Source organism: Ranitomeya variabilis, chromosome 7 (assembly GCF_051348905.1).
Source record: "Ranitomeya variabilis isolate aRanVar5 chromosome 7, aRanVar5.hap1, whole genome shotgun sequence".
Classification (NCBI taxonomy): domain Eukaryota; kingdom Metazoa; phylum Chordata; class Amphibia; order Anura; family Dendrobatidae; genus Ranitomeya; species Ranitomeya variabilis.
In genome coordinates, this window is record NC_135238.1 from 47,716,582 (window position 1) to 47,729,054 (window position 12,473).

The following is a 12,473-nucleotide window of genomic DNA, read 5'->3' on the forward strand; positions in this document are numbered from 1 at the left end:
AGCCTGGCTAGTAGCTGTAAATCATTCAGCTGCGGCGATGAAAACTACATCTCCGAACACTAATAAATACTCAGGGACCACACTTGAGTGTGCTCGGGAAAACTCGAGCAACGAGTATATTCGCTCATCACTACTCGGGATCAATAAACGCCTGGCGTCAAAAAGCGGATGACTTGGAAAATCATCTGCACCGCAATAATTTGCGCATCATCAGATTACCAGAGTGAACAGAAGCGCAACAACCTGAGTGTTTTCTGGAGGAGTAGCTCAAGGACACACTCGGGGACAAATTTTCAAGTTTGCGGTAGAAAGAGCATAGAATCCCAACCAGATCTCTCCCACCCGGTGCCCTCCACGTCCATTCCTTGCATGTGTTCTAAATTGTAAGGCCCGAGATACCGCTCTACGCTTGTCGACACGAAAAAGCCCCATCAAGCATGATAATGCCACAATCTTTCATGACTTCTCGGGGGACCTATGAAAACAACAGGCCCAATTTCTGGAGGTGAAAAGCCCCCTTTGTGAAGAAGCTGAATAGCGAAACGGTGCTCGTCGGGCGCAGGGTTTTGGTACAGTCCTCCTTCCACACTGCATATTACTTCAGTATCTAACCTCAGGTATAGAGATGTTTCTGAGACCAGATTCCTTTTACAGCTTTAAGCTTTCAACAGCCACTGCTTATATTATCCATTCCATTCTTTGATTAGACATTTACTGCCCTCCAGTGGGCTGTCTGTAAATAGCCGCAAGGGTTTATTTAAATATATATATAACGATCTATTATCCCTTTCAGCAGGCTGCTACTGTTCATAGATCCATCTAATATATAAAGCTGAATATGTGTGTGTGTATGTCCGGGATTGGCATCTGCACCGTCGCAGCTACAGCCACAAAATCTTGCACAGTTACACGTCTGGACCCCGAGAGCGCCATAGGCTATGTTGTGAGGCGAAATTTCAACCCCACGCATTCCAATTCGCCAGACAATTTTGTCTTTATCTACATAATGGGGAAAAAGTGAAAGGAAAAGTGTTGGAGACAAATAGACAGCTGCCAGATGTGAACAAGGGGGACTTAAAGAATGAGAGCGATGGCGCCAAAGAGTATATACTGTACAGTTGCTAAGGTGGGGCCCCGACAAGGGATACTCACCACACACGGGGATATGAACACACACAAAATGCGCCACACACTACCACGTGCTTGAACACATATACCACCCTCAGCACACATTTCACCACACATACACCAACCTCGCCACATAAAACTCGAAACACAAAAGTCACCGCTCAAAACTCACCACGCGCAAAACTAGGCTCACGCAAAACTAGCCACACGTGCAAAACTCACCTGATGGAAAACTCGCCACACGCAAAACTTGAACACACGAAAAAATTGCCACATGTACAAAAGTTGCAACACATGCAAAAGTTGCCTCACACAAATCTTGCACATACTCAAAACGCACCACACATAAAACTCGCCACGCGCAAAACTCGCCACGTGCAAAACTTGCTGCACACAACTTGCTACACTAACCTGTCACATGCAACTCGACACACAAAAGTTGCTACACGCATGTCGCCACACGCAACTCAACACACAACTTGACACATGAAACTCGCCCTAAAACACACACAAGTCTGGTATTATCCTTCAAAAAAGAAAAATCTGATTAATAAGCAGACAAACTACAAGAGCAACAAATGTACCATATAGGAAATACGGCAGCTGTCAGTCACATGACCTGTCTATTATTTGTATGTGTGAGCTAATATATACTGCCAGGGGGGAGGGCTTCCTGTTAGCTGGGGATTTATCAGGCTGCCAATTTAGCTTACAAATACTGAGGTAAAAATACTGACTAAACGTGTGAACGAGGTCTAATACAGGAGGAGATGACATACAGGTACATACTATGTACAGGGGAGATGACACAGGTATATACTATATACAGGGGAGATGACACAGGTATATACTATATACAGCAGATGACATACAGGTATATACTATATACAGGAGCAGATGACAGAGGTATATACAATATACAGGAGCAGATTACACAGGTATATACTATATACAGGAGGAGATGACATACATGTATATACTATATATAGAAGGACATGACATACAGGTATATACTATATACAGAAGAGATGACATACAGGTATATACTATATACAGGAGGAGATGACATACAGCAGGTATATACTATTTACAGGGGAGATGACATACAGGTATATACTATATACAGGAGATGATGCAGCGCCCCAGAGTCCTGGTCGTTGCAGTACTGATGCTCCGCCACTAAGGGGAGTGATGGTACGTCTGATGGCACTGAAGGGGTTCACCTGACCAGGTATCACAGACACACAGTACACTTCACACTCCGGCCACCAGGAGGAGTGGTTCTATCTAGTAGGCCACTCCTCACAGTCTGGTAAAACTGGGGGTTGGACAGGAAGTCAGGGAGAAGAGAGCCCGGGAGAGTAGGAGAGAGGATCTGTCAAGTGAGGGGATCCTGATAGCGGGCCTGAAAAGAGAGAGATTGTTACGGAGTCGCGCCTGCACTATCTTGCGGCGGCATCTTAAGAAAGGACACGAGGCGAAGGATACTGTGGAAAAGTGAGAAGAGTGATCACAGCATTTAGGAGAAGGCACCAGAAGGAGTCGTGCCGTGGGACCGAGGCAACATCCTTCTGAGGCGCATAGCCGGTGGCCGGGGCACCGAGAAAGTAAGAGACTTTATGTACAACTTTGAACACGGCAGGACAGCTAATCATAGGTTGGTTGTCTCACCCAAATCGCCTAAGCAGACCAAGGAGGCAATCGTGGGAGAGGGGCGACTCTAGGGTCCCAGAATAGCTCCAGGCCTCCCCGTCATACGGGTGCGTCCTAGCCTGATCATCTGGGGGACAGAGAAGAACATCGAACGCAGACACAGCGGTTGTGAGGACTATCCCGTGGTGCTCAGCAGGGAAGGACTACAACATATAGGCGCTAGGAGGTAGGCACTGATCTCCACATGCAAGGAGAACCCTGGATGTGCCATCGGACCAGCCGGACTCTCACCGCCCGGTTAACCGTATTCCAGACTGAGGATCCTGAGCCTTCAGTAAAGAGGTAAAGAGACTGCAACCTGGTGTCATTAAATACTGTGACCGGCACTGCACCACATCATCACCACCACCCACACATCGAACTGTTATTCCTTTATTGGATCCCCCTTAACAGGGTCACAGGCCGGGGTCTAGCCACCGTGACATCGCCAGAGCCAGAAGGGAGACCCGGTACTTAGGACTCGGTGGCCCTGTGGTAGGGGCGCTCCAACTTGGCGTCACGAACAGGATCCTACTTAAGCCCGAGGCTCGGGTCATGTGTGCCTTGGAACTGTGACTGAATTGTGCTTTATTGAGAAGACTGTATTGCCGCAAAAAAAAAAATTTGCCATTGCCGCGACGAGGGGAGGGGCCATAGCTTCGTGGGCGGAGCCGGCCGAAAAGAGCGCGGAACGAGAAGGCACGGTGAAGAGCTGACTCCGGAAAAAGGAACTCTGACCCCGGAAGGCTAGCAAGGGAAAAGAACAGCTATGTCGGACCCCGGAGAAGCGGAGGCGGCGGCCGCAGCCACGGAGGCACTTCCGGACCCCGCAGTAGCCGCAGCCGCAGGTCCGGTATCACCGCCAGAAGCCGCGGGGCTTGCCGCTCCCATCGGCCAGCCGGACACTGCTACAGCTACAACAGCCATAATGCCCTTCTCCATGCCGTACCTACCAGGAGCCGCCTGGCTCCCGCGATACTCTGGAGAATCCCATATGTTCACTGACTTTAAAGAAGGGATCTGCAACCTGCTTGAGTTCTATCCCCTGACAGAGCCTCAGAAGGTCCATATGATAACCGGACAACTCTTCGGCGCAGCTTTAAGAGAAGTGAAGTCCTGGCCCGCCGCGGATAAGAAAACTGCACAGCAGGTCTTTGCAAAGCTAAAAACCACCTTTGACACCCGCACCGCTACGGAAATCAAATTGACATTCTATGGGTGCAAACAGAGGCCGCAGGATAGCTTATGGGACTATGCCCTTAATCTTCAGGAGGCACTGCGGGCCATCAAGCAGAGTGACCCCGGTAGTATGCAGGATGAAGATAAACTCCTGAAAGAACGGTTTGTCGAGGGGCTCCTGTGCAATCACCAAAGAGCCCAGCTACACTTCCTAGCCATGCAGAATCCGGACCTGACCTTCGCGCAGTTCAAAGATAAAGCCATCAAGGCGCTACAGGAGCGACAGCCCAGCCGCGCTGTCCTTCCCAGGCGTCAAGCTCTTACATACCATCAGGAGGCGGCGCCGGAAGCCCCTGTCTCCGCTGAGGCCGATGCCCAAATTCTGGACGACGATTCCCCCGCAGGACTACGTCTCCAGATGCAGGAGCTGACCAAGAGCGTTGCTGCCCTAGCCCGGACCGTCCAGTCCCTACAGGAGGCTCCCAAGGAAGAGATCCAGCTGGCTCCCAGACCGGAGGATGTCCCCTGGCAGCGACAGAGGAGGGTTTCGTCGGCCAGAGGCCGAGACAACGACCGCTTTCATCGGGATGGACGACCCATTTGCCGCCGCTGCCACCAAGTGGGCCACCTTGCAAGGTACTGTCATTTAAACGAGCAACCCCTGGGGCCAAGGGCCAACCCCCAGGAGTAGGACGATCGGGCCCGCAGAACTGGAGAGCCAAATACATTGGGGGACGACCAGTTCTCCCTATCGTGGTCGACGGCATCCCCATGAACGCTTTGTTGGACACCGGTTCCCAGGTGACGACTATGCCCTACGTCCTTTATAAGCGTTATTGGGAGGACACTGACATCACCCGCGGCCCTGATGATGATTTCACCATAATAGCTAGTAATGGTCAACCACTGCCACAAGTGGGGTATAAAGAGGTCACCATTAAAGTGGGGTGGGTGGAGTTGGAGGCCCAGGGGATGGTCATTGTTGATATCGATCGACGTGAATGTAATCCCATGATGACTATTGGTACTAATGTCATAGAAAATTGTCTTGCAGAAGTTATTGTCTTGTTGCAGCAGGTAGCCGAAACAGCTGGTTACAGTGAACAACATGCCTTACAGAAAGAAATCAGAGCTCTGATGCAGAGACAGCAGGTGGAGTTGACTGGTGGTGAAATTGGCCGGGTCACGGTGAGTGATTCAAACCCCATTGCGATACCCCCCAGGAGTGAAATGTTAATATGGTGTCGGGCAGCTATAGGCCTCAGAGGTAAAGACTATCAGGCCTTGGTCGAACCTGTGTATTCAGATAACAGGCCTACCCTCCTGACAGCCAGAGGGGTGGTTGACGTCCGCAAGGGGAGGGTGCCAGTCCGTATTCTCAACTGTGGGGAGGAAGAGGTCCACCTAACCAAATACGTCACACTTGCTAAACTGTTAACTGTTAATAACAACGCGATAGAGACACCCGGGCCCTTGGTTCCGCCCAGTCCAGCGGGAGACAATGGCGCTGCAGAGCAGTTGAAAGAATGGTGTCAGGAATTACATGTGGGCATTGACTCTACCCCATCTCACCAGAAACAGGGGGCCTACAGGGTAGTTTGTGAGTATGAGCGGGTATTTAGTAAGCATCCCCTAGATTTCGGGCAGGTAAAAGGGATTCAACATCACATCCCCACGGGAGATCACCCGCCCATAAAAGAGAGGTACCGTCCTGTACCCCCAGCTCAGTATCAGTGTGCCAAGGACATGTTGCGAGAGATGAAGGAGGTTGGGGTAGTAAGAGACAGTTGTAGCCCCTGGGCAGCTCCATTAGTTCTCGTTAGAAAGAAAGATGGCACCATGAGGATGTGTGTGGATTACAGGCAATTAAACCGCATTACACATAAGGATGCATATCCCCTGCCCAGGATAGAGGAGTCCTTGGCTGCCCTGAAGTCCGCTAACTACTTCTCTACCTTAGATCTCACCAGTGGCTACTGGCAGGTTCCCGTGGCGGAGGCGGACAAAGAAAAGACGGCCTTCACGACACCGATGGGTCTCTGCGAGTTCAATTATATGCCCTTCGGGTTGTGTAATGCCCCGGGGACGTTCCAGAGGATGATGGAGTGCTGTCTGGGACACAAGAACTTTGAAACTGTGCTGATCTATCTGGACGATGTCATTGTCTTCTCTAAAACCTATGAAGACCACCTGAAGCACCTGGCCGAGGTGTTTGAAGCTCTGTCCAACCTTGGCTTAAAGGTGAAACCGTCCAAATGCCATCTGCTAAAGCCCAAAGTGCAGTACCTGGGCCATGTGGTGAGTGCCGAAGGAGTAGCTCCAGACCCCGATAAGGTCACGGTGATCAAGGACTGGCCAAAGCCCGATAACCTCCATGAGGTCCGGCAGTTCCTCGGGTTGGTCGGCTACTACCGAAGGTTTATCAAAGACTTCACCAAAAAGGCCGCACCGCTGCAAGACCTGTTGGTGGGTCAATCCAAGAAGCCCAAGGGTAAGAGTGCCTCATTTGATTGGAACGATGGACTGGAAGAATCGTTCACATGCCTGAAGTCGGCGCTGACTGGAGAAGAGGTACTGGCTTACCCTGAATATGACCAACCGTTTGTGTTGTATACGGATGCCAGCAACGTGGGGCTGGGGGCCGTGCTGTCCCAGTTCCAGAAGGGCAAGGAAAGAGTAATCGCTTACGCCAGCAGGAAACTTCGCCCCACTGAGAGGAACCCTGACAACTACAGTTCCTTCAAGCTGGAGTTCCTTGCCGTTGTTTGGGCTGTGACGGAGAGGTTCAAACACTACCTGGCCTCGGCCAAATTCACCGTCTTCACGGACAATAATCCGTTAACGCACTTGGACACAGCGAAACTCGGTGCCCTGGAGCAGCGGTGGATGGCTCGATTGTCTAACTACGATTTCACCCTCAAGTACCGGGCAGGGCATAAGAATGCGAATGCCGATGCATTGTCCCGGATGCCTCACTTGTCAGAAACGGAGGAAGATCTGGAAGCGTTCGAGGAGGTGGAGATGCCCGCTTTCCATTGCCCCAAGGCAACCCAGTGCTCCCATCAGGTAGAGAACCGGCCCAAGAATAGACAAGGCGCCCTGTTGAATCCCCTGCCCCATCACGGGTGGGCAGAGAATCAGGATGGTGATCCTACGGTCCGTCGGGTGAAAGAGCTCCTGACGCAGGCAGGTTTGCATCCTGGCCCGGATGATCCGCCAGAGGCGTTGCAGTTGTGGAAGGAGAGGGGCAAGTTGTTTATTCACGATGGTAAGCTGTGCCAGAGGAGCATCGACCCCCGCACTCATGAATTGGTGTGGCAGATCGTGGTCCCAAGACAAGATGTGCCAATGGTCCTGGGGGCGTACCATGATGGGTCCGGACACTTCGGATGGAAGAAGCTAGAGAGGCTACTCCGTGGGAGGTTCTACTGGATTGGTATGAAGAGAGCCATCGAGAAATGGTGTCGAGAGTGTGGCCCCTGTAGCCTGCGCAGGAAGGATCGTGATAGCCAACGGGCCCCCTTGCAGCCTATCATCACCAAACGGCCGCTCGAGTTGGTCGCGCTAGATCACGTGAAGTTGACCCCAAGCCGGTCAGGCTATATCTATGCTCTCACCATAGTGGACCACTACTCGAGATTCCTGGTAGTCGTGCCGGTCAAAGATCTAACGTCTAGGACGGCTGCCAAAACCTTCCAACAGTACTTCTGTAGACCTCATGGGTACCCAGAGAGGGTATTGACTGACCAGGGGTCAGCATTCGAAGCGGAAGTGTTTCAGGAATTCTGCAACCTGTACGGGTGTAAGAAGATCAGAACCACGCCCTACCATCCACAAACCAACGGGATGTGTGAGAAGATGAACCAGGTGGTGATCGACTTACTGAAGACCTTGCCGGTAGAGGAACGGAACTTGTGGCCCTCAAAGTTGCTGGACCTGGTGGATATGTACAATCACATCCCAGTGAATTCCACCAACTGCACGCCGGCATACCTGATGCGAGGAAGGTCCAGCAAGTTACCTGTGGACCTGGACATGGGGGTCCTGACCCCTGAGGATATCTCGCCAGATGCGGATTGGGATACAGAGAGGCAGCAAAAGTACCGCCGAGTGCAGGAATGCGTGGAAAGAAGTCTCACCCAAGCCAGACAGAAACAGGAGAGGGATTACAACCAGCATGCTCCTGCAACTTCTTTGTCGCCTGGGGAGCAAGTACTCAAACGGAAGAGAAGGCTACACAAGCTTGATGACCAGTGGGAAACGGACCCGTATACCATCCTGCCATCCGATTTCGACAACACGAAGGTCTGCCTCATCAGCAAGGATGGAGGGGAAACCTCGACGGCAATATCAAGAGACCACCTTAAAGTGTGCCCTGACAAGTTGAGAGAGAGGGGAGCAGCTCCAGGGACCTCCCCACCTGTGGAAGAGGAGAAGGTGATGCACACTGTTCTTGGTGATTTTCCCCAGTCTTGGACTCAGATCGATCAGGCGATTGTGGTACCCGTCCTAACGTTCCGTCAACCGAACCTGCCAGAACTAATTGTGGGGCCAGATCATCCAGGTTTGCAATCTCCGCAACTCCCGCCTGAAGATGCCACGCCCACCGTTGATCCGGCAAGTCCTCCCTCCGCTATCAGCGAATCCGCCGTACCCACTGCTGGTGGCAGCAGCCCAGAGAGCCCCAACATGCCAGTGATACCAAGACTCACTAGAAGCGTAGCTAGAAGACAGTGCACTACACCAGTGGTAGCAAGCATAGCGGGCCCTGTTAGGCCGATAGCCGTCCCTGCGCTGCGAAGGCTTACACGCAGCACCCAGAATCAAACTCCCCTCTGCTACAAAACGTGGAGGTATTAATGAGGGCTGCTACTTGGTTGAAAATGTTTGTGTGCATATCTTTTGTTATAGATTTTAAAAATGGACAACGGAGTAATGGACAGTGAATTGCTCCAAAAACTTCTAAGGGGACCCCTTTGTTTAATCGGGGTCCCCGCCATTTCAAACACCGAACTGAGAGTCATAAACTGTGCATGACCTAACTTTCGCAACGTTCAAGAATCCTCACCTCCCGTAACGGGAAGCACTGTTATGTTTAATTGTTTATGTCATTTCAAAATTTTGCGTGTGTTTTCTATTAACATGTATTGTTGTTCTTATTTTCCCAGTCCGGGAGTACTGGATTTAGCCGGGGGGGGGGGGGGGAGTGCAGCGCCCCAGAGTCCTGGTCGTTGCAGTACTGATGCTCCGCCACTAAGGGGAGTGATGGTACGTCTGATGGCACTGAAGGGGTTCACCTGACCAGGTATCACAGACACGCAGTACACTTCACACTCCGGCCACCAGGAGGAGTGGTTCTATCTAGTAGGCCACTCCTCAAAGTCTGGTAAAACTGGGGGTTGGACAGGAAGTCAGGGAGAAGAGAGCCCGGGAGAGTAGGAGAGAGGATCTGTCAAGTGAGGGGATCCTGATAGCGGGCCTGAAAAGAGAGAGACTGTTACGGAGTAGCGCCTGCACTATCTTGCGGCGGCATCTTAAGAAAGGACACGAGGCGAAGGATACTGTGGAAAAGTGAGAAGAGTGATCACAGCATTTAGGAGAAGGCACCAGAAGGAGTCGTGCCGTGGGACCGAGGCAACATCCTTCTGAGGCGCATAGCCGGTGGCCGGTGCACCGAGAAAGTAAGAGACTTTATGTACAACTGTGAACACGGCAGGACTAGTGTTGAGCATTCCGATACCGCAAGTATCGGGTATCGGCCGATACTTGCGGGTATCGGAATTCCGATACCGAGATCCGATACTTTTGTGGTATCGGGAATCGGTATCGGGATTAATATCAATGTGTAAAAGAAAGAATTAAAATAAAAAATAGGGATATACTCACCTCTCCGACGCAGCCTGGACTTTACCGCCGTAACCGGGAGCCGTTGTACCTAAAAATGCGCGCTTGAAGGGCCTTAGATGAGGTCACGGCGCTCTGATTGGTCCGTAGCGGTCGCGTGACCGCTACGGACCAATCACAAAGCAGTGACGTCACCTAAGGTCTTTCAAGCGCTTGAAAGACCTTAGGTGACGTCACTGCTTTGTGATTGGTCGCGTAGCGGTCACGCGACCGCTACGCGACCAATCAGAAGCTGCGGACGTCTTCTAAGGTATTTTCTAAGGAAATTTCTATGTGACCCTAAACTTTTGAACGGTAGTGTGCGCTCCACAACAACAATTATGGGCATTACCATAGCCGACCGAACTGATGCTATTGGCCTATACACGGACGATATGGTAATATTTATGCATAAGGTTGAATAAACTTTACCACAGGTCATATCCATTATAGACACATTTAGGAAATATTCCGGACTCTACATAAATTGGGATAAGTCAGCACTAATGCCTCTAACATCCAGCAGGGGTCCATTTGAAGTGGCTATCTCCGCTCCCACCTGTATCTCAACTTAAATACCTGGACATAATTATACAGAAAGATAGCAGAAATGAGTTCCCATCTAACATCTCCCCCCTGCTTGACCACGCTAAACTTAAATTCACACAATGGAGCAAATTACCACTTTCAGTTACTGGAAGGATAAATCTGTTTAAATGATTCTACTCTTTAATTAAGCTATATATTTCAGCATAGTGGCATACCCCGTCCTAAGTTCTTTTCAACTCTTAGTTCATTAATCACTGGATTTATCTGGGGAAACTAGGCTGAAACTTAAACTGTCTACTCTACAAAGGCCCAAAAAGCAAGGTGGGGAGGCGCTACCAGACTGCTTTTCATACTACCTAGAGCAGGGGAGGGCAACTAATTTTGCCATGGGGCCGCATGAGAAATTGGGATGGTTTTAGAGGGCCAGACTAATACAATTAACTCATTTTTACCCAATACTGTAGTATACATATGCTATCTTTTCATAAGCAAACAGTATGTTAAACAATGCAAAGATTTACAATACAAAGGAAATATGGAAGACATACTTACATCATTAGATTAGAGATGAGTGAACTTACAGAAAGTACGGGTTCTTGCAAATGCAAATTTTCCACTGGATTCCACTGCCTGGAGAAAATGGATGCAGCCCTAGAGCCAGGAAAACAAGGATACAGCCATGTATAGCTATGGAAATAAATAAACATATCTGGTATCGCTGTATATGAAATTGTCAACTATGGGCCAGGTGGGGGTGTGGATGCAGGAAAAAATAGTATTTAGGACCCCTGTATTACATAGTAAAAGTGCCCCATCTGTGCCCTCATACCCCACTGTGCCACCATATTGAAAATAGAACCCCTATGTCCCTGCATATAGGGATCAGACCCCTCTGTGCCTCTAGCAATCCTCCCCCCCCCCCGTTCCCCTCCCCAGTATGTGATATCACCATTTCACGTAGTATTCCCCATGTAACACCCAATATGTAATATTCCTTAATGTAGCCATCCCTTGTAAGTAATCCCCATTGGTAGCAATCCCCCTGCCCCCCCCCCCCAGTATGTGATATCCCCCACTTTAGGTAGTGTTCTCCATGTAGCCCCCAATTATTGTGTCACCCTGTGTATTCAACACTCCTGTATCACCCTGTGTATTCTGCACCGTTTCACCCTGTGTGTGTATCCTGCACCCCTGTGTCTCCCTGTGTATCCTGCACCCCTGTGTCTCCCTGTGTATCCTGCACCCCTGTGTCTCTGGATGTTTTTCACCCCCCATGTCACCCTGTGTATCCTGCATTCCTGTGTCTCTCTGTGTATCCTGCACCCCTGTGTCGCCCTGGGTATCCGGTGGCTGCACTATATGGCAGTGTCCCCTATATTACCCTCCATCTCTTATAAGTGCAGATAAGAGATGCCACCTCTGCCATTCACCCCCAGCCCAGAACACACGTGCTTCCTACAGGACTGGGCCCTGGCTCTCTGGAAATTGATGCTTGCTGGTTTCTCTGCTGATTCTGACGATTGCTTTGGTTGGATATCCCTGGGAGCAGATATGGACCACGGACACACAGGCTTCAGCTGCGGATTAGTGTCTCCTCATACCTGTGTCGTGTCCACCTCGGCATTAGGTAGTACATGGACTTGTACGTTCCCCGTTGTGTTTCGTGTGATTTAATGGGAGGATCAGGGTTCATAACTCCCCAGCAACACAGGGACCCCCTCTCCCCCGACCGCGCAGATACTCACCCGAGACCGCCAGCCAGCAACTTTCACCGCAGCACATCCCGCACGGCGCTGGAGTGACGTACACACGTGGCATACAGGGCCGGCCAGTGAGCACCGCCCACCCATCCACCAGCGTCGCCCTGACCGCCAACGCAAGATCACATGGGGCCCCATATGATCAACGCATCAGACAGCGGGTGGAGTCAGTGGGTATGGCAGGGTGCAGTCAAATGACCAACGCACTCCATCTTAATCATGGGCTGCTCAGAACCGTCTGGTCGAGCGATGCCGGGGGCGGGCCGTTTAAAATCATCAGGC

The 12,473-nt window shown here is 50.8% G+C and overlaps 1 long non-coding RNA gene across 1 annotated transcript in view; it reads right to left on the minus strand.

Moving 5' to 3' along the window:
* LOC143785880 (uncharacterized) overlaps positions 1–12,473 on the minus strand; it is a 34,531-nt gene that overhangs the window by 5,770 nt on the left and 16,288 nt on the right. The window contains exon 2 of the long non-coding RNA XR_013218133.1: positions 10,984–11,082. This is a non-coding gene — a long non-coding RNA (uncharacterized LOC143785880). The remainder of the gene's footprint in view (positions 1–10,983; positions 11,083–12,473) is intronic.